Genomic DNA, 23,334 nt, shown 5'->3' with positions numbered 1-23,334 from the left:
ATCGCGAGCGCGGATAATTCATAAATCTGCGTCAAAGTATATATAACCGTACGTCGGGAATCTCACGTCTACCACAACAAACAAAAGCAGTTCATCGCACACCTTCTCGAACGGACACGACTTTTCACTCTCGATCCTCTGTATATGCCATATCTACATGCTCCTTTATCGTCGGATCGCAAACTCATTCACACATCGACCAAGTACTAAATGGCTCCGGGCGTCGTGTGCGTGACGCATTAAATGTTTGACTTTTACGACGCTGCGCTGCGCTTCTGTGTGCAGCGTGTGACGTAGCATACATTACACATGCGCATACACATGCACGTGGTAGAAATAATTTTCGAGAAGCTACTCTTCGTTATGACACCTGCATCACCGGAATTCCTGAGAGTTGTGCTATATAGCGTCGCCTCGTCGAATCTTCTGGAATACACACGTGCACATGCACGGAAAACTGCCTTTTAATTACCGCGCACGCGCGCGCTCTCGACGCTCTGTCAATAATATATAGAGCCTCTCGGTGTATACTTCTAGCTACGTCATAGCGGCGAAAAATATCTATATACGCTTTTTGCGCGTCCGCGGAGGATTAGGATGCCGTGAACTCGTAATTTATGCGGCAGACCTTTGCAGATGAAGCGTTAATTCGGAATGAGAGAGAATTTTTCACAGTTCCTCGTAAACATATTATAGCGCGATTAAAGTGTCAATGTCAGATGCTTGGCCTCTTCTCGCACGCACGCAAGAGTTACTTCACTTTTATTAGCGTCTAATGAAAAGAGTAGGTCGGCCGGAAAACAGTCCCCTGTGCGCGTCTACACGAGGATTATGGATTCATGAGCTAGCGCTTATTCGGCAAATAAACACTTGATCATGGCGACTGCTCGTCGCTCGTACTGGTGCGATGATGTGAGAAGCGCAAACATGTGTGCCTCGTTTAAGTTCTGAGTGTTTTGGGGACAATCATGCGCGATCGTAAAATGCAGGTTATGTCCTTTTTTCAAAACTTCAAGTGGAATCGAAGCTTTGTTGTTGGATTAGAACGATTTCGATTAAAATTTAAAAGCGCTTGTCGCATAAAAAGCTTATTCAATCGGAAACGAGTATGCAGATTTAAAGTGCAAACTATCACAGCGTTTAGGTCATGGCAACTTATTTTTCCATCACAAACATTGGATGACGATAGTCGCTCGTTTTTTCTCAGCTACGAAAATCACTGTTTACATCCTTACAGGATATGAACCGATACAAACACCCGTTCATTGCCCCAGAAATTTGTCTCCAGCAAAAAAAAAACTGTAGCCAGGAAATTGCCCTCGCCCATATATCATACACATCCCACGAATCGTATGCCGAATTTCGCTGCGTCGATCATGTGTATAGGAAAACTTCCTAATAATCAATTATGCGACGCTGACGTCTGTTTCCGAATCAATTAGGATTTTTCCACCGGCGTCAACAATCTCGGTCCGAAAACTCCATCAGTCGGTCAAAAAAAACGGGAATAGCAAAGTGCGATAGAGAGAGAGAGAGAGAGAGAGAGAGAGAGAGAGAGAGAGAGAGAGAGAGAGTATAGCCTTTCGGAATATTTCCAAGACACGCGCATCGATATGTGTATTATAGAATCGGAATTATTTATCGCACGAAGGTCTCGTTCTCTGACCGCAGCGTACCGGTCGCAAGGAGAAGAGGCGAGGCATACAGGAAGAAAAAACGAGTTCCGATCATTAGGGCCGTTGACCAGCTACTGGTGTCGTCATCATCGATACAGGATTGATGGATTTACGCGTTGTGATATACGTATGCGACGATAAGCGGTCATAAAAATCTACGTCACGAGGATGAGGCTTGCTGTATTCCTGCTCGACAACTCATTAAGCAGGTTGCTTATAGATATTAGCCTAGCGTGGATAAGAATGAATTTTCGAACAATGATGAACTTTTCGGGAGAGAATTGCGCAGGAAAGTCCCATCAGTAATTTCTTCCTTTGGAGGAGAAAATTTTCCTATAGCTACATTACTCGTGGAATATATTTAGTGATGAAGTTGTTGGGATTCGACGACGGAGATATGCAAAAACAAAAGTGAATTAGGCGGCTTGATGAGAGGCTGAATTGATTGGGATGCAAAAAATTCCCATTGAGTGGTCGACAGAATTTCGAAGTTTACTGCACTTATGATAAACAAAGGTTATCTTTTTTGAATACATATTTACTCTCAATAATTCATAATGGCCATCAAACTAAACAAATTAATTAAAAACGTGTTGTGCGTCTTTCACGCTCGGTTTGGAGTAAAATATGAGATTACAAGACTATAATAGTTGTTTAATGAAATTTGCGAAAATTTGCCACATTAACTATCCATTTTGAACGAATACGAATCAATCACTTAACGCATTAAAATCTTTCCACTTACATGAATTAACAGCTCAAGTGCCAAAATCCACTCTCAGGGTAGAAAGAGTCTAAAAACTATCGAATTCAACTGTTTGAAATTTTAATAAGCTAATAGATTCAAAGTATTCGGAATGAATAGACAGAAAGTGAACTAAGAATTGACTTAATGCACTGTTTCGAGGGCAATTGTCACTGGATAATCTATATAGAGCGCAAAGTAGCGGAAAGTTTTATCTGGATATATTGATCAGCAATATACTGTTCGAGAGCTAAAAATATCATGGAAACCGGAAGAAATCGAGGAAGTGAATGTTAATCAAGGGTGAATGACATCCGATTGAAATTTATTACCGATGTTAGAGACCCTGTGCAAAGAGAAATATAAATTAAAATCGAGTTAAGTCGTCAAAACACAGCAGATGATGATATTTTTAGGATTAAGTTTGCTATAGATCCAGAAGTAATTATGAAACAATATGAATCCAGTAAAGATAATTACGCTATAATTCAAAATCCTTCATCTCTTGCACAAGAAGCACCGAGGATCGTGGGCCTTGAAAACCTCAAGCCAAGCCCGATGAATCATCGCTTTACTTTTTTTATGAATGCACCGATTACAGATCCGAAAATCGCCCGCAGCATCTCGAAACAATTGTCTTGATACAGTCGGAGAACAAAGCCGATACTGCCGAACCGAGCGTAAAATCGGTAATAGCCAGCAAGAGAACTGCGGAATCGTAAAAATCGCAGTTCCAAATATTTATTTCGTCCACCTGTCGCCGGAGTGTCGAAACTGTTACTCGGAACTACGAGCGGGGTCCATAATTTTTTTCTTCTGCATCCGCCTCGTAAATTTGCCTTGTGCAGGCTGCACAACTTATGAGCGTTGTTTTTCTTTCTTTTTCAACGGATCGAGCTTGTTGCTCGCTTTTTAATGAGTCCTATAATCGTGTCAGTTTTGTCTACGAAGTATTATTCTCGGCACTCGGTGACACTGAATTATGGATTGCGTCTGATAATTTTGAAAAAGCGATTTCAATAATGCATATAAATTTAATGTTATCTCACAAGTTCTATTTAGAGCCTAGGATTATATCGAAGAATAAAAAATGCTAAATAAACATCGTACTATTGTGGGTAAAAAATTATATTATATCAAAAAGATGAACCTTCGAAACAAACTCAAGAGATGATCGTACATGCAGATGTGTTAAGTAGTGCTAGAGGACATTCGAGCCGGTCGATGATCTTTTGTAAGAGAAGAGTACTCTGACAAACGAAAAATTCAAAGTCAAAAGCCTCTACAGACTTATGTGAATGAAATACTTATGCGTGGACGCTCAAGTAATATGGAATCTGCACTATGACATTTCTGAAACATGACACTTTGAAGATATCCGTCATCAGATTGTCTAAAAATAATAGATTTCAAAAATCACAAAAGCTATTGCGGCATTTCGTAAATTTTATCGCAAAAATATTCGACTTTTATTGGATTTAGACAAGATTTCTACGCAGTTTCCAGGTCAATAGCAAAATCGATAATATATATATATATATATATATCGTAGTGCGTTTAATTAGATTCCGATCGACGAACGCATTCTTGAATCGCATTGAGTTGCCGGTTTTTCTGCACAAATCGCACGCGAAGCCATAAATCTCGATGTCCAAGGACGCGGCACGCGGCGAAAGAGAAAGAAGTCGCAAGGATTTTTGGCCGGACGCCAGATACACACGACGACTGCTCCTCTTTTCCGTTTTGTCGCGCGTGCATTGCGAATCCCTCGCTCTGCTCGTTGCGTGCTTGATTTTTAAGGCTTTGTTGATGAAATGCATGGGTTTAAAATTTTCCGTACAATGATCGTTTCTCGTCTTATAAGCGATTTTTGAAAATAGATTTGGGATGGAATAATGCATACAAACGATTCAAGGCTTCCATTACTTTAATATATGGAACCTTCAATTCGTCTGATAGCGAAAAAATATCAATAGCAAGAAAGTAATAAGCTGCAGCAATAAAGATAAATTACAAAAGGAATCCGCGCGCGAGCATCGTATTAAAGTCCAGATTTCAAAACCAGACACAAAGAAGGCTAAAATCATTATGTCAATCCACGCCGTGGAGTACACTCCACCCACTATAAGAGACTCTCGATTTGTTCATTCATCGGTGCGGCTATCAAATACCGGCATTAAAGATACACAAGATTGACCGATGAGTCACAACACACTTATATCGCCGTAAGCCGGTCGAACTTTTACTTCGGTTTACTATCGCTTATGCCTGCACTGACAACAATTCGCGGTTGCCGATTTCATCGGGACGATCATAAAGTCGCGCTAGTTTCCACGGATCACTAACGCTCGTTATCAAGGGGCGCGAAAGCGCCGCGCTGGCAAGAAAAAGTACGATTTGTCGACAGCGCAACCCTATATACTTTGAAATTGGGTTTTCTTAACCTTAAAAAAATCGCGAGAGCATTTAAATGTCATTACTACTGCGCGTATGCGCAATCTGTTGGTATCTACTTGAATATATTAACCTAATCTTTCATGATTAAAAAGATTCATCCAAAAATATTAAGTTATTAACTTAATATTGCAAGTTGAAAATTTTCTCGGTATATTTCTTTTCGTTCAGAGTTTCCATCCTCTCCCGATTTTTTTCGTCTCCTCCGGTCACGTGACTTCCGGTGAGGTTAGGTATTATACACCAGTGGTTAAAGTGGTTCATCTACTTTACCGACATTCGTCCGCTACTCGGCGACACACGCGATTCTATGCATATAATAATGCATAGAATAAGATTATATGCGCGATGCGATCAATGTCTAAAGCAATAGTAGCTTATTGTCTATCGAATAGATCAAGATTTCATGAAGTGCAATAGCAACGGGCATATGCTTTGTAAAAGATGTGAAATCTCCCAAAATAATTTTTTGGGAAAACTAATTTTAACTTTAATTTTATATCTTAATGCGTATAGCAAAAAACATACTTGACATTTTAATATTTAGAGATTTCACTACGTTTATTAGTCTTTTTCTTGCCACGTTTTCACTTTTGAAAAAAGTTTTTTTGGGAGATGCATTATTCCACTAGATTGAGTGCCCACGACTTATTCATGTTTGCGGTGAAAATGGATGCAATGGATCTATCCTGGTTATCTAGCGAAAGAATCATTTATTTGGAAAATCGCTATTTCGTTGCTATGAGGCTGTAGAATGGAAACTGAATGTTAATTATGGATAGTGTGATATACATTTTACTTATGTTGGTAGATTTTAAATTTTAAGTATTTGATTCAGACGATTTCACCACCAGGATTTTCCCCCTCTAAGCTGAAAAAATCAGGAAACCGCATACTTCATCGCACCGCAAAATTGAGAAAATAAGAAACTTGTGATTCTTACTATAACGTAAGCTTGTGACAAGTCATATGCAATAAGACACACGTGCTCACGCGGCGACATCATCCGAATTTCACGAATTTCTCGCGACCTTCTGCCCGTTCCGCTACTACATCTTATACACTACGGTGATTCCGTCACGTATGAACTGTCGCTTTAGAATCATAACTGACTGAATCATCGACTGGTCGTGCCCTGAGTGTGCAAACTCCGCAAGATGAATTCATCCGGATATTAAACGATTTCTGCGGTTTTCGGAAGAACTTATCCCCGTTTATAGGTGAATTTTGATTTAATTATGAGGAAGATGTAAGATGCTTTTGGGGAAGTACGTGCTTTTTCGGATTCTCGAGGTCTTTGTTCTCCGGGACGAGTTTTTATTAAAGGATGCTAGAACGGATGCGGATTTCGCAAGAAATGGCGACTTCTATGTTGTAGAGTCGACGTTGATTGTATCGCTAATTGGCATTTTTGATCCGCATTTATCAAACAGAAATACTTTCAAATTGCTCTCATTTCATAAATTAGCAAAATTATTCATGTTTACGTGTTCAAGAAGAATTAACGATGTCAATCAGTTGCTTCATCAATATTATGTCAGATGTATGGCGTGGACGAAATAATTGTATACTTATTACGCGCCTCTACACTTATGTAATTAAAAAAATCAACCGGTATTGTTCGTGAACAACACGCAGATGAAAAATAGGCTGAAATTAAATATAAAGATTTAACAAATTCATCCACTTTTATGACTAGATCGGATTCGAATGTTTGTACTATAAAAAAGTACAACATTAAAAGAAATCGCAAGTGCTTGCATAAATGATCAAATAAAGTACTGAAATCAAGGCTCAAATTTTAAAACAGCAGAAAGCTTCTGATACTTAGACCTGATGAGTTATAGAAGTTAATTAGCTAACGAGCACTCTATTATAGACGTTCAACTTTAATGCAGAAATGCTTTATTCATTTTAGCATCCTAACTTCTCTACAAAAACAACTCTGACTGCTTATTACTTTAGCAAATTATCAAGGAATGACGCGGAAATGATACAGCTTTTTACAATCATAGTTGGTATTCTTCCAATGTCGTATGAGCATATTTGCGTCAAAGATTCCATAAATATCAGATGATCAGATAGATATTTTGAGTTTTTATAAGTAATGTTGTCATTTATTTTCAAACATTTAGATATTAGTGACGAACAAGGTTTAGATATTAATCATGTTGCTCGCTCATTGTCATCATTTAAATAATTAGCTGATCGTATAACAAAAATAAAATGTATATTGTTACTTATGGTAGATTTTATATTAATTTTTTCTAAAGAAAGTTTTGAAACATGTTCATTTCTGCTTTACTCAATAATAAAAGGAACATCTACATTTCCAATTAGCCTACATTATAAATAATTTTAAATAGAATATGTTGATCGTAGAAGAAAAAATTTTTTTTCAAACCTATATTATCGTTTGAAATCTATTCGGTACTCCGCACAAAATTAGTACAGGGAAATTATCGCTAAGTTCTACGGCCTTGGCCTATCTACGCACTACTTTGTGTCTCGCATCCTTTTTTCAACGACTCCCATTTAAGTTTCAACATAAAAGGAAAGGAGAACCGGTACAATTAATCGGGTATGTAAAACTCATATATCTGTTTTCTGTTATTGTCTGTTGTCTACATTTAAAAGAAAATATTAATATTTAATAGCTGTGATTATTTTTGGAATCCATATGAAATATTTCAGAAGTGTATTAAGAAACAATAATAAAAAAAAATTGTTTTAAACAAATTATAACTGTTCACAATTCTTCATGATCTTCTTACAATAATAAATATACGAGTTAATCAATTCGAACATGAAACTATGATTGGATCATAATTATAATCGCGATTGAAAGTATGTTAATGTAGAATTTTGCAGTGTCGCATCGATACTAAATGTATAGAAATGCGCAAATTATTATCTAGTCACGTTTTTCAATTAGATAACATCCTCGGGCTATATTAATTTTCTATTCATATATACCATTGGAGCATCGCAATCACTACGAAATTATTGTCATCGGGCACAACGGTGAACCCATTGACGTTTTCATTATAGAAATGTTAATATATCTTAAAAGATCTACTCTATAGACAACAAAATTAGCAGCGTTAAGAAAAGAGGTGCAGTTAAATCCAATCATCTATGAACTTCTGCAATCCACCAGTATACAGTATCTTTTTCTTCATTTCTTTCCTCGCATTCCAGATACCCATCTTCCTGCAATCGAATACGTCTTACCCGAGAGAAAAATAAAATATTAACATGCTTCCAACAATACGTCGAGCCAAGCATCAACTGTCGTGGGTCGAAATGAATCAGTGGAGCGAGCATTACAATATTACGGCATAATTATACAGGAGGCGGCGGCAGCACGCGCTCGGCTACAGCCATTACGCAATCGGCTGGTTAAGGAGATATCCGCAAGAATGCAATAGTGACTTTCCCACAAGAGAGCGGCCGGCTGATGAGCCATCGATATATTTTTTACCGGGAAAGAAGGAGGTTAGACAGACGAGACGACGGCCGAGAGCTCATTATTTGAAAATCCGGTGATTTAGAGAGTCGGTTTTGTTTTAGCTTATAGAGAAAGAGAGAGATGGGAGAGTCAAGGATGGCTATCGGCCTTCGATCAGTCATCTTTGGCTTATGAAGGTCTTGTTGACATTTTCGCCGAAATTCGGAGGTTAGATTTTGCAAGTCCTTGTTACGGGGACCTCAACTTTTTCTAAGATTTATGTTTGTTTTAATTGTTTGCTACAAGACAATGTTGGATTCAAGGAGTAAGCTGATCCTGAAGCTTTTAAAGATAAATCAACAGATGCAGAATTTTAAATTTCATAAAAACTTGACTACGATGGGACGTTATTGCCCTTCAGAGATCAAGTTTAAAGGTGTTTACTCAGGATCTTGTTATATCGTTGGTTTCAAGGATGAACAATAAGGATAGAGATCGCACTAATTAAAACATGCTTGTATATTTTCCAAGTAGCGTCAAATATTATGGAATGAATCTCCGAAATTTACTCATACGCGCAAAACCGCAACAAGAAAGATAATGGAATCGATACTGACAGGTATCAATTCTTGAAAACATCTTTTTATGTATATATGTTGCTTCACAGTATATGTTCTATATGTTTAGACGAAAAAAACAACGTGCGTAGGAGACCTATGTAAGCGATCGATTTTTTGTATTTTTTCCTTATTACGCGCGAAAGACTAAATAATCAGAATACATTTGAATAAAATAAACGAACCGGACTTACGGTTACGGTCATTAAAGTTTTCGATACTCGGATGTATTCTCAGATGTATTCTCAGTGATTATTTAAATTTACACACTAGAAAAGAGTGCCTTTTATGAAAAATTTGCTAAAAATATGAAATTAATAAAAAAATTTAAAGCTTTCACGTATGAATACGTATAATTTGGATGAAGAAATATCAATTAGTATATTGACACCATATATAGCTTATCTTATAATCAAATCCTTTATCCCAACAGGCCACAACTTCTCCTAGCTTCCAATTAGTCTTTTCGCCTCTAAAAAAACGAAGAAATGCCGAACGTCAAGTAGTCTACGACATTACTCAAAGTGATAACTGCTATGGCTCTTTGCACAAGGATAACATATAATGTATACGGTTATCTCAACGAACGTCTTCGTAGCACATGCGTGATAGCGAGTATACGCAAACTTCGTAAAATTTTACAAAGACGATAACACAGACTTTATGGTATGTCGTAATACCTGCTCCTGGTCGTTTTAAATTTGTTTTATGACGTATTTTTTTGAGGATTATACTCCCGTAAGTTAAAACATTATCAAGAATCAGCTAAAAGCTATAGATTTTTGATAATATTCAATAGGACAATAGGTCGGTACAATAAAGTTTCCATTTATACTTTTATGGATAATACTATACTAATTGTAATGTTGTATAACGCTGTTAACTATACATATATTCCCTTCTTAAAAATGTTGTAACGTTGATCACAAACTGGTCGTTGAACCAAAGATTAAGTATATACTGTAAATGAAACAATGGCCTAAATACAATCTTATTGACCTTTATCAATATTTAAGTGGGTCATTTGAATCGCAGTGATATAATCGAACATATCGATTTAAATAATAGCCTCTCTCGGAATACACCAGCATCATGGCCCCATACTGCCACGAACTTCCACGATCCTCAATGATTTAGACTTTTTCTCACACGTTTTGAAAAGTGATGCAACCTCTTAATTTTCGAGAGGACAGAGCTAGCAATCATGCCAAATCACACGTAATATAAAATAATGTTAATCGGGTTCCGTATTATCTCTCCGATAAATCAGCAATCAAATGGTCCTCGATGTGTATAAATAGCCTTTATAGCACAGTGTGGCTCAAATCCTCTGTTAAGTCACGCCTATCTGTGACTAAAGTATTCCTTTTTTGCACCGTGTTTATCACACTCGCTACGCCCGTGCGCTAACCTCGCGGTGCAAATAAGGACTACTTTAGTCACGAATTGGCGAGACTTGAGGATTTTAGCAGTCTGTGCTATACAATTTTATACGATACTCTTGACTTAAATGGTTCAGTTTTACACTGTAAAAAAGAACCATTTAAGTCACACGTATCGTAATGTACTATTGCGTCGATGATCGCTATTACGCACCTATACACACGAGACACGAGACTCTGAGCACGTATACGGAAAAAGGATGACATTCATAAGGCCAACTTCGACGCAAACACCCTCGACAATAAGGCAGATGACGGTTTTTTCGTTTCATAGTGAAAAGTATCCTGGAAGTAATATCTTTCCCGAAACTCCTCATTCAAATGCTTCAAATACGCTACTTAATTTCTTCTATAAAAAGCCAACCTCGCTCACGGTCTAAAAACGGCAAATTTTCAGCACGCACAATCCGACTCTGACGTAAACAAAGCCAGTGATCAAAACACGCGCGCGCAAAAATTTCGTGCGTCAAAATCTCGCCCAAGTTCTTGACCCGCGAGTCGGAGACGACGGAAGCACACACGCACACCTCGTGTGCCTCGGTTTTTGTATTTAAATATATACGCGTGTTCGTCCTCCATCTTGTGACTCGGAGTGTAACTACCGTTGCATAATGAGTCGACCCGGCTGCGACAATGTGTGTATGACTACGTCTCGGTGAACCAAGTATGCGAAGAGGAGAGAGAGAGAGAGAGAGAGAGAGAGAGAGAGAGAGAGAGAGAGAGAGAGAGAGAGAGAGAGAGAGAGAGAGACAGACAGACAGACAGAACTGGCGGGTACTCGCGAAGTTTAAGTTGACTATTAAGTTGGAAGGGAGATAAGTGCTGCGAAGAGCCAAGTGGCACTGTCCTATTAGACGAAATTGCAGTTGGTTTGTTAGTTGGAAAATCGGGCTTGTGTTATAAGTTCCCGCACTGCACACGCGACGGATAATTCGTAAAATTGCAAAAAGAAGGAAAAGTTGGAATTTTTTTTCTTCTTGTGGTAATGTGAATTTTTTTAATTCGCAGTGCCAGCTATTAAACCTGATTATAGTACTGATAAGATGCGTGGCGTCCGTGTTTAATTGAAAAGTATTCATACTTACGAAGATCTGATACTTCTCTTTGAATAAATTCAATGTTCAGAAGTGACTCCCCGAATTTAACGATGCTAGGGACAGAGCCCGTGAGTAAGAATTACGTGTTCAGCTTGAACAAGCAGGAAACCAAGCGAAATTCAGCGTGCTACACTGAATTTTTAAATTTAATAAACGTATCGGACGGAGGGAAGTGTACTGTAGAAACTGTTTTATACTGCGTAAATTCAAAGCGACGAGTTTACTTTTTCTAACTATTGTTCTACGAAAGATTTTATTTTTCAAAACTCCGACTTCCGCGCGGCTTCATAGCCAAACCTGAAACTCTGGTAATTCAATCTCAAGCCCGGTCAGTGTCTTTATTTCCACGAGCGGCGAAGCTCAGAGTTGTCTTCCTCGCAAAAACCAGTGGTGATAAAACATCGTTCTTCCTTAGCGCCTCCGCGCGAGATAAGAATGGATGAAATATGCTCGGCGCTCTGTCATAACTTTGCTCGCTCTAACGAGGTTAAATTTGCAAACGCGTTTAATTTGCCCACTGTAATCAACACGTTATAAAATGTGTATAAAGTTGAGGAGAGAGAAGGGTTTGATCGTCGATTATGGTTGAGCGCTGTATTTGATTGTGTTACTCTGGGCGACCCAATTTTCGATTCTTCGATGTAATGAGTTGAATTAAGTGCGACGGAGTCGATGACGCGCGGCGTTTGACAAATTCAGGTCATTTGGTATAAAGTGTGTGCGTGTTTTTCTAAGACGCTCAGATTGTCTGCGCCGCGAGCCTAATGGATTCCAGAAAAAGAGAATCATTTGGAAAACGTGTTTTCGTACCTCGAAGGAGGAAGACACTTCGAAAATTCGAAATCGCCTGCAACACCTATCAAACAACAATGATATTATCGGTTGCGTAAAGAAAGACTGATGAATTTCCAATGACCGCAGAAAATTTGTCAGGAAATCGATTTTTCCCCCATTCCACTCGTGATTAATCGCGAATTTGTTTGCATAAGTCCTCTTTATAATTACCGCTGCTCAAACATATCCACGAGAGGGAAAATTCAATCGAGACGATGACTCGCGCATAATAGCCCAAACAGCCATGCTCGAACAGCGTGACAGTGTATACAGAAGTAAAACAATCATTGTCAGAGTAAATAAGTCAGCAACAACGAAACTATTTTCACGTCTCGAGGTGCTTATGTCACCTCCGTCGGTGGCAGTAAAGAGTATTTTTCTGGATTCGCTGCAGCTGGCAGTAAAATTCAATCGCCGCCGCAGTCGTAAAGTATAACGCAGCTGTGATTCTCGGACGCGAGACTGCCTATGGCTATACAGGTACATCCATAGAACGAGTATAATGTATCTATGGCTTTACGACGGAAGCGTGTGATTTTTAGCGTTCTTTCATATCGGCGTCGGGAGACGCTAATTTGATTAGGTCTGCAATCTAGGAAACTTTTCGCGCGTATATTTTTGCACGCGCGCGCGCGATGGACGCGGGACTTTTGATTGAGTGCATATGGAGAACTAATTAAGTTCTTTCAGAGGCGAAATTGCAACGCAGCGATAATTTTTCTCCGATGGCTCGAGAATTTATAGACCAATTAAGAATAATTCAGTGGGCAGCCGATTAAAATTACAAACGGCTTGGAGTCGCGATTTTTTCGGTTGACGCGTGCGCGCAGCGTATGCATCCAGAGTGTCAAAGAGCGCCAATTACCTATTACAATAACTATTAGATAACTCTAGGATCGTTTCAGTGCAACGCCTCCGAAACAGACTCCGAAAGAAAGAGCCCCTCACAACAACGGCAGCGACAGCCCCAAAACAAATCGCTCAATCTCGGTCCAACTGGCAGCAGCATATAGTACCGCCCCTGGCACTAGGCAGACTAACTGGCGGTCGCGCAGCACGTGTCGCTCTTCCTCTTCCTCGCGACTGCGACTGGCGCGCAGGCGCCGTTCCTCGATCCACGTGCGTTGGCTCCTTCTCTCTCGCTCTCAATCTGCTCTTTTGTAATTGCCGCGAGTCAGCCTATATATCATCGTAGGCAGACACGAGCGGCTAGATAAGGCGAGAGCGCAGCTGAAAAACTCCGCGACACAGCCTTGACAGACAAAACAAACAGAGCAAGAGAGAGAGAGAGAGAGAGAGAGAGAGAGATAAGGGGAAGCGATCAGCTGACCGCCCGTGGACCGCGCTACAATTCGCGCAGATCTACGGTATAGAAGCTACACTGCTGCTGTGCAAGAGACGTACACAGATCAATCCCGGTGTACGAGCAGCGCGAGCGAGACTCGCGGAAAACTCTTTGCTCTCTCCGTTCGCGCGGACGACCTGCTTGTGTGCACAAACCCGCGAAAGGGATCGATGCCGATGGGAGAATCTCTCGACTCGTCCGTCCGGTAAGCTAGAGCTTGGAGAATCGATGGTTTTGCTAATCTTTCGCGTCGGCAAACCTGAAAATCCAGCGAGTTTTCAGAGCTTACGCCGATTCACGACTACTCAAGACGTACCCTTGCAGCACCCACGGACGGCGAGACGAAGCTATATAGGATGAACGCAGAGCTTGATCGTTGAGGTAGGTCGCGCACACACCAATAACACACTCTCTTACCTGTTGCCCGCCTATGCTGGACTACAATCGAGGGAGTCGTCGATACCAGTAGCAGTGGCAGCGTCGACGAGGAACCCGGCAGCGATGATACTTAGCACCTGCAACACTATTCAGAGCCGTGTGATCGTTCCGCGCGCCGAGTCTCGTGACGCAGGCACGAGAGCTCTATTGTCGACTCCTCCCGACTATCTCGCGCGCGCGCGCGACGACTCGTGCTGTGTACTCGTGTCTATACGACCGTTACGAAGACGTCTTCGGGACGCACTGCGTATGGAAGATCGACGACGCTCGCGGGACGCAGGCCTCGGGAGAAGACGAGGATGGCGATGAGGGTGACGAGGTCGATCAGCAGCCGCGAGTGTGTACACCTACACAGTACACAGTCGCGCGCGCACCGACTTATGCCGCCGACGGCGCGCGAGCGGGGGCAGCACCGGCGGGAGGCAGGGGCCGCAGGGAGACGCTATGTATATATGTGTATGTAAGTAGGTGTAGAGGTATAGAAGGATGCCAGATTTTTCGCGGGAGGGGGAGTGGGAGAGACAGAGGCTGCACACACTGCACACACTGCACACACTGCACACACTGCACGCGACTAGGGAGGATGACCTTTTTTCGCGCGCGACTCGAGGGAAGAAGTTGGTCGGAGAGAGGAAGACGTATGCGCCCACTAAATTCCCCCGACTTTGCACGGGAGGAGAAAGCTCGAAAGCTCGCGGTGGCGGTATTTTTGAAAAGTTGCGTAACTCTGTCCGCCGTATGGTCGATTGCAGTCGCGCGAATCAAGACGCACCGTTGATTTCCAGGACGAGGAAATGGAAAACGTTGCGAAAAAAGAAGCGCCCGCGAGTGTCACTATTTTCGAGGAAAAGAAAGCATTGCGGGCACGAGTATTACGAGCGCGTATACTCAGTGCCGCCGCCTGCGGATTCGCGGAGACAGAAATACACTCCTCGCTCGGTGCGCAAGCATGCGGGCCGCTGCTGCGCTGGTATACTGTACAGCTCTCAGGGCCGGTGCACCGGCTCACATTTTTGCGCAGCCCGCGAGACGAGGAAAATTTGTCAAAAGTCTTTTCCCGCGATGAAATCGCTTGGCGTGATTATAAGCGCAGGACACCTTATATTCGAGCAAACTCTTCTCAATCGCATATCGCTGGACACAGTCGGCCTTGTGAAAACGAAGCTATCGCGGATCTAATCTGCGAAACGGTAAAAGAGCTGATGGGTACGTGACGCAAACGCCTTAAAAAGCACGCGGTGATTGTCGACCCGCTGTATATACACTTCGTGACTTATTTCACTTATCGCGAGTTTTTACAAGCGTGTACGATGCTCGTGCATCCATGTGTTTTGGAAGTTTTATTTTGTTTCCAGTATCTCATGACTGTACCAACGTAGCCTCAAGATACTCGAGCCAAGCAGCGAAAATCAACGAAATTGAAGTTTAGCCAGATTATGCAAATTTGATGAAATCGAAATTACAACCCATGCGAGAAATTAATAATAAATCAAGCCTTGAAAACTCCGAATTCCTCTTAATTCTAGCTGTCGTGTATACTTCTATGAGTCTGTACAATATCTGCGCGGGTTACGCGTTCGAAGCGCAAAAGTCCCAAGACGCTATCGAGGCAAGGAATAAAACGAGCAAAGGCGGGGGCGCCGACGCGCACGAGTGTATGCACACGTGCTCGCGTGCTCACGTCGGGCCGACATCCGCTTCCGATGCAGCGGAGAGACGCGTAAGTAATTCTATGGTGTGACGAGGAACGGGGATATATTCTCTCTTATTGCTTCGGCTCCCGCGTAACGACCGCCTCGATAAATTTTTTTCAACTTGCTCTTTCACGCTCGTCTCGACCGAGCGCGACCGTTACTACTTGCTCGATTTTTTTTTTTAGCATTAATATACTGAACAGAATCTTTTTTTATATAAATTCTGTGCAAAATACGCTCATCTTCAGTGAGCATATCGAGTTAGAGAGAGGGAGAGAGAGAGAGAGAGAGAGAAGCGAACGCGAACCACACGACCACCGAATTACACACACAGACACACGAGAGACTGGCACACTCCGAGATTGGATCGAGCGAACCGCGGCGTCTCTTTATTATTAGTCCGCTTTTCCCGTCGTCCGTGCACATGTACTCTCCGCATTGCAAGACTGACGTTATAGCCTTACATATAAGTATATAACACACCCCGAAAGTTAATCATACTCGCTCGTACAGCGATCGGCTATCGAAATTCGAATCTTGTCTCTTTTATCGAATATACGTACCGGCTTATATCAAAGCACGCTTAGCCCCTAAGGAATAAAGTTTAAATATCAGATTTTAACTTCTCGACGTGGCTGCATCGAGGTGAAAGATATTGCAAATCAGTGGAAAGGCTGCGATGTCTGTACGAGAGATTAGATTGACGATGAGTAATGAATAATTTTTGCAGCGCGCGTATGATGGCACTCGCGGTTCCTGCTTTCCTTTTTTAATAGGCGTTTATTGTTCGTAGGAATATTATTTCTCCGTACGTCCTGCGCGTGCATTGATAAACACCCTTATAAAAATCCATAAACGCTACGATCTCCATCCATGACAGCCGCGCTCGAGTGTAAATAAGGTGTCTTTTAATGGATGTATCGGTATAATATTATTCCTTCCTTCGAGAAGACAAACACATCAGATAGAAGCTCGAGCGAGCCGGGAAAAGAGAATATCGCATATGAGCCGCTTTGAATCCGTGTGAAAATCGAGGCTAAAATTGCGCGGTTTCATTCAGTGCCAAAATGATTAAACTCGAAATAGACTGACGAATTCGATTCTTCACGGCACGCCACTCACCCACTGCGATCGAAGCTCTCGACGATCTTCTCAGCCTCGTTCTTCAAGTCACTGATCACTTCAATTTTATTTCGGCGAAATTATACGAAGCACAGAGTTCGCGAGCACTTCGCGGGCAGCAGGATCGTCGCGACACGTGCATGGGGCTCTCTCGGCGGAATATCGATGTTTCCTCGAAATTCTCTTATTTACTCCAAATATGTACGTGTCACTCGCGACGTAAACACTGGCTGCGACTGGGCTGTGAGCGACTCGAGGCACTATAATGTATATAAAGCTTACGGCTTTGGCGCTTGATGTGCGGTATGTCCTGTAAAAAGGTCTACCTTTCCTGAACTTTTAATCGATCGACGATATGCTTGGTGAGGATAACAATTTTTCCAGTATAATCACATTAAAATCTTTCCACGCGAATTAAAGCCAATTAAAAGGCAGCGCTGTACCAATGTTCTCTATGCAACACTGAAACGGAATCCTCAAAAGCAGAAAGAAGCCAATCGACGCGTTTGCGAATCGACGTTTGGAAAGCCAAGCGCCCCGGAGCCGCGGGGAAACAGCACTGAGTGCGGGGCCGTAGAGTGTGAGGCAGGCCAAACGCCGACGAGATAAGCCGCGTATAGTCTGCTCTGTATACTCGCGTGTCATAGGCGGTAGGCGAGTGGTTCCTTTCCTATAGGAGCATGCTATACATAGATATATTATACAGCTGGGAAGGAAAATGCAGTGTAGATTTGACGCCTACGGAAAGTTGTTCGCTGATTAAAATGTGGGGGGATTGCGGTTTTCGTTCGAAGGACATGCATATGATGTAACTAAAAATTCGCCTTTCTTTCTCCAAAGTTCAGCGGTGGAAGGGAGTAGATATTATTAAAACGAGAATAAATGTTGCGTGTATTTTCCCAACGTGAAAATTCCGACAAAACCCTATTACAAAAAAGTTTTCCTTTCGCGTGTGGCTCCGCGACCAGCGAACATATTTTTTTTATCTTCGCTGCAGCGAATAATCGCCGGAAACGAATCGTTAAAAAAGCTCGCGATTTCGACTAATCGAACGGGGAACGTTGAAATTCCGCTCTTTGGTAGAACGACGTCGATTGATAAGATAGCGCACGCGTGCACACACATCGCGGAAAGCCTCTCTAAATTCATTCGGCTCGACAGACTGTCTCGCGATTTATACGTAAACGCGCCGTGTGATAACGGTATATCTCGAAGCTGTGTTTGGTTTATTAGGCAAACCTACCGCGCGACGACACTGTATACACACTCGCGTCGTGCCAGTTTTACGTAAGAGCTTTTCGACGATTTTGCGCCCGATGCAGTCATGTGGCTCTCGTTTGTCATACGCTGCAGGATGGAAGAGGAAAAATTCGCCGTTTGATTTACTTATACATGAGCCGACTCTCTGTCGATGAGGGATTCGCAGTCAATGGCGAGGAAGGTCTATCTGTCCATCAGCGCGCGCGCGCGCGCGCTTATTTTCAAAACAAACATCAGGTGATTCGCGCGGCAACGGTCAACGGACATCGCTCGAGATTGATATCGATTCTGGCGGTCAATACGAAAGTTCAATCTTCGAATCGCTACACACGCTGATGATGAATCTGCACTGACATTATGAACTCGTTAAAAATCGTTAATAAAACGAGAAGCTCCGATGCAAAATGACACTTCGCGTAAACGTACGATCATCATCAATCGTATTTGCTCTTATAACGATTCGTTCGCATGTAAATCCAAACACACACGTAGGTAGATTTAATAAACCAATACGATCCACACGCATGCAACTGTGTCACGAACGAGGAAGTTGGTTCAGCTGACGGTTATATATACAGAATTTTATCGAAGCTGCAAATTCGGGAGAGCCGATCGCGCACACGTCTTTTAATTGATTCGTTTACGAGGCGATAAATACCCTCAGGCCCGAGATACCGATCATACGAGGTGCGAGGGGATCTCCATTTTTATGCTGATTCGCGCGACGGACACCGTTTTGTTTTTCGAGGCTGGACGAGATTCTTGCCGATTTCGAGATTCTTTGAGGAAATTACAATCTTACCGGTTCTTCGACATCCTTTCTAGGGTTCCCCGTTTGCCCAGCTACTGATATGCTCGTTGCATGAAAAGTTCGCGCCATCCGTGAGACAAAGTACCGTATACGCGCGCGAGAATCAAGGAAAAAATATCATCCCAGCAGCCACCGGTGACATAAGGCTAAAAAGTCGGAGCAGCAGCACGTGAGGCCTCTCCAACTACTCCGTTTCCCTCCTCGCGGCATCGATTTCCACGCGTACAAGTATAGCTCATGCGAGCGAGCGAGGCAGATCTAGCGGCGCTCCGCTGACCCAGTCGCCGAGCGTTATTATTGCAGTAAGCTTCACACGCGGCGGTCCAAACGAGTAGTACAATATATAGAGCGTAGGGATCCCCGAGGGAGCTTGCGCGCCGTTTTCATTTGGAAGCGAGCCACTTTGCCGCAGCTTTGCGGTAATGTACCTATAGAGTGCGCGCGACGAGCTTTACGGTTCGCCGGTTTTTCGGATGCTCTGCTCTCCGGAGATTCGAAGATTTTTTTTTAATGGGTTTAGAATAGATGGATTTGCAAACTGCGTGGAGTTATTGTAGTTACGTAATTCTCGCTTTTGAACTCTATACACTGGTTCAGAATTCCAACCGCATGAATTATTCGGCGAATTCCATGCAAAATTCAGTAACCGGGCCCCGCGAGCTCGATGTTCCGTTCGGATACGTGACACCGACTACGCGTCTAATGTACTCGAAATTGGAAACTACGTTATAGTACCTCTATGTGGAATATATATAGTTCCGAACTTTGAATTCTGTAACAGTCGAAAATCTAATCTCCCCCTCATTACGCCAGCAGCTCGAACAATTTATTACTCCAATAGTCATCGTATAAACATTTGCAAAGCCTCGGCGGTTTCTTATCTATACGCGCTGCACTTTGTACTCTTTGAATACAAGGCGCATACAAGACGAATTTGTGATTCAATAACGCGCAGCCGCAAGCGATAATGCGCTTATCGAGCTTCCGAGCGCGCGCGATTGCAATATTAATACGATTTTTTGCCTCGTGTCTATATGTCGCGATAATAAGGCGAATTATTAATTCGTTATCGCTCGCGGGCGAGAGCGTCAAAACACTGATTGGGAGCGGTCGATAACTTAATTGATATCGGTGGAAGTTTTTTTCCCTCTGCATACCATTTCACGGATGTGTATGACGGATCATCTTTCGTGTATCAGTAGTAGCTGTCTCGCTGTATACTCTGTCTGGCAAATCGTTTACTGATTTACGCGTATTTGGACTTTCCGGATCGTACGAGCGTGAGTTTTTTGTGCGGGTCTACGTAAAAAGGCCATATTTTACACCGAAGTTCGACTCCCTAAAAGGAATGGTTAATTAGATTCAATGTCCGTTCCCGCGCTAGCTGCGCAAGTTCGTCGCGATTAAAATACTGCGGCATAAAACAAAGTATCGAACTATTCAAATTGAAATATCCATCGTCTATATTACACTATACCAAAGAAAAAGCCAATTTACGCTGTCGTCTGTCCAAGCGTGCGCGTCTCTCGCTACTGGACCAACGTCACATTTAATTAAGCGGATCAAAAGCTCTTTAGGGGCTAATTCAAAAAAATATCATAAACCTCTCGATTTTCCTCCAATTTTCTCCTAGTATATCTTATAATTCTTAAAGGTAAAAAAATCCTTCCGACGTCATGCTAGTGAATCTATCGATCCCAGAAACACGACCGACTAAACGTGTGTATATCATTTTATTACGCAGGCAGCACGCGAATAACGCGCTCTCGGCGTGTGTGTGTGTGTGCGTGTGTGTATACATATATTGTTACATGTCCTGCTCTATCTCTCGCGTGTATATACGTACGCGGGACGAGTTGCGTAAGCGCGGAAAATGCTTTCCTACATATGTGGGTGACTGGGTTTACGCGTTGGAGAGCTCGAGTGAATACTGCACGTTGCTATTCTCATTAGCGAGACCTGAAACGGCCTTTTGAAATGTGTCTTTAAAAGCTTTTCCACTTTAGCTTATTATAAGTATACGTATACCCGCCCGTTTATTTATTATAAAAAGAGGCACGCCAGATAATTGGATATTTTCAAGCAACGCATTTTTCCATTGTCGACTGTCGTACAAGTAAACGCGCAAGAGGCGACTGGTTGCGATAGTAGAGTGCAAGCAGAAATTGAAGACAACGAGAAAATGTACAGTGATTCATCGGGCGTTAAGTATATACAAGTACCTACAGATGACGTGAGCGAAAGCTTATCTCTTATGCGACTTTGTAGCTGCATTAGATTAGAGTAGCTACATAATATATACACTGAAAAAAAAACACAGTCGTTTCTGCAGTAAAGTCCGGTAGTTTTAACCGTTCCGCCACCGTAACGACTGTTCAGTAAGAACAACGGTGTACCACTGGTAGTTTTGGCGAGTCGCGACTCGTAAAATTGGTCGCTTACGCGGGACACCAGCAAAAACGACCGAACTGATTATTTAAAACTGCTGAACTCTACGGTAATCTTGGCGAGTCTTCGTACAATGACGGATTACTGGTGCGAGTTTAGTTAAAATGGCTGTGTTTTTTTTCAGTGTATGTGAATGCTTAAGCTTCTTTATAGTTTTATTATTTTTGTAGGGAATATAAAGCAAAAAAAAAGGATGTCAACGGCACGCGGGGTTCCCAAGCGGTCACCCATCCAAGTACTAACCGCGCCTAACGCTGCTTTTAACGTCGGTGATCGGACGAGAACCGGTGATTTCAGCGTAGTATGGCTGTTGACATTTTTGAACAATATTATACATCTTATATTTTTATTTTGATTTAAATTCCATGAATTAAACTCAAAAACGCAGGAAAGAGTGAATGACAAAATGCACATTTTTCACTTCGTGAACCAATAAGCGTTTATTATTAGTATTAACTTTTTCTCTTATATCATTAAAAAGATAACGAACCAACGTTTCGTATAAAATTGTCCACCCACTCAGCAAAGCTTGCCTCCTCTTCTCGAAAAGTGTATTTCATTTATATTCACGTGTGTATATATATCGTCACGTGTATATATATAGTCTCACAGAAGAAAACTTTGCAAGTCTTTGATTTCCTTTGTAGAATTATTTAAGTTAAAAAAAATAAGAAGAAGAAGAAGAGAAGACTAACGGCAGAATCATATCGCAAGATTAATAAGGAGCAGCTTGTGTGAACACTCTCTTGTGAAAAAAAATTTCTACGTAGATCACAATTTGTGTGTGTGTGTGTGTGTTTGGTTTACGTGTATATATATAGATGCGGGCTTCTCTCCTTCTCGTAATCTCGTTCGTTTACAACGAATAAGTTTTCGCACGCGCTGAGAAGAAGGGCTCACGCGCACGAACTTCGCACAGTATTATCTCTCTCTCTCTCTCTCTCTCTCTATCTCTTTCTTTCTAGCTTATATATATATATATATATATATATATATATATATATATATAATATCATGTAGTAATCGTAGTACACAGTGTTTAGTTTTTCTCATTTTTTCATAAAAATGCGCGCACAGTAGACGAAAGCAACGGGAAAACGCTCGAGCAGCAATTACAAGGCGGACGAGTGTTTTCTCTCTCTTTTTTTGTCTTACATTTTTTCCCTTTTTCTCGCCTGTATCAATATGTATCATCGGTATAGCCCCCCGTCCCCACAATTTCACAATATTATATGTACAAAAATATAATAAGAATCAATAATCGTTACAAGTGTCTTGTCTTTTTCTTCGTGAATCTCCATTAACAGTAGGTACAATGACGATGCGAGTGTGTTTTTTCTCTTTACCTCCGACATTTTTCCGGCTCACAATGCTCGTCGACGCGCTTCGACGCGAGGTCAGAGTTGGCTGTGCGACGCCTCGAACCTCGCGAACTCGCGGATAGTAGCGACGGTGCGTGTTATTGGATATTTGAATTTTTTTACAAAAAAGCACAATAAAAATCCTATATTTCGATAAAATACGCTTTTTCTTTCATTAGTTTGACAGAGCCTGTGAATATAAGTCTGAAAGTTCCTCCCTCACGTGAAATCGAAGATTTGTTTTCTTTTGTTTACAGCGTAAGTGTGCTTGCGAAAAAATTTGTACAGATTGTTTGTGTCGACTTTTTTCTTTCTTTTTTTTCAGTCGACGGTGATGATTGTTGCTATCGTTACTTTGCTTGAGAAATGCGAGTAGGAGAAAGTTTCAGAAATCGGAGCAGACTTATTGTTTGATTCATATTAGTTATTCAGAAAACAAGGCGACAGTACTTTATTATACATCGGAATAAACAAAGAGATACAGAATGAATAACTGCTAAACTTTTTGTTTATTGATTAGTAGAAAAATCAGCTTGTTT

General features: G+C 41.7%; 1 protein-coding gene and 1 non-coding gene across 6 annotated transcripts in view; both read right to left on the bottom strand.

Moving 5' to 3' along the window:
- Positions 1 to 17,474, bottom strand: part of LOC100115199 (elongation of very long chain fatty acids protein AAEL008004) — a 46,532-nt gene extending 29,058 nt beyond the window's left edge. Inside the window, exons 1-2 of one of the 5 annotated variants that reach the window (XM_016983137.3) lie at positions 16,916 to 17,474; positions 14,079 to 14,184 (exon numbers count right to left, since the gene is read on the bottom strand). The gene's annotated coding sequence lies outside the window, so the exon portion shown is untranslated. The remainder of the gene's footprint in view (positions 1 to 14,078; positions 14,185 to 16,915) is intronic. The other 4 variants (XM_032601419.1, XM_032601418.1, XM_016983135.3 and 1 more) reach the window with 4 other exon arrangements.
- A 4,154-nt stretch (positions 17,475 to 21,628) lies between these two features.
- LOC116417669 lies at positions 21,629 to 21,749 on the bottom strand. Its single transcript, XR_004227917.1, has one exon. It is a non-coding gene; the product is annotated as a 5S ribosomal RNA (ribosomal RNA).
- Positions 21,750 to 23,334: the final 1,585 nt, after the last annotated feature.

This window comes from Nasonia vitripennis, chromosome 1, assembly GCF_009193385.2.
Source record: "Nasonia vitripennis strain AsymCx chromosome 1, Nvit_psr_1.1, whole genome shotgun sequence".
Lineage (NCBI taxonomy): Eukaryota > Metazoa > Arthropoda > Insecta > Hymenoptera > Pteromalidae > Nasonia > Nasonia vitripennis.
The sequence above is the reverse complement of the archived record's forward strand: the minus strand, read 5'-3'. Positions and strand labels throughout refer to the sequence as shown.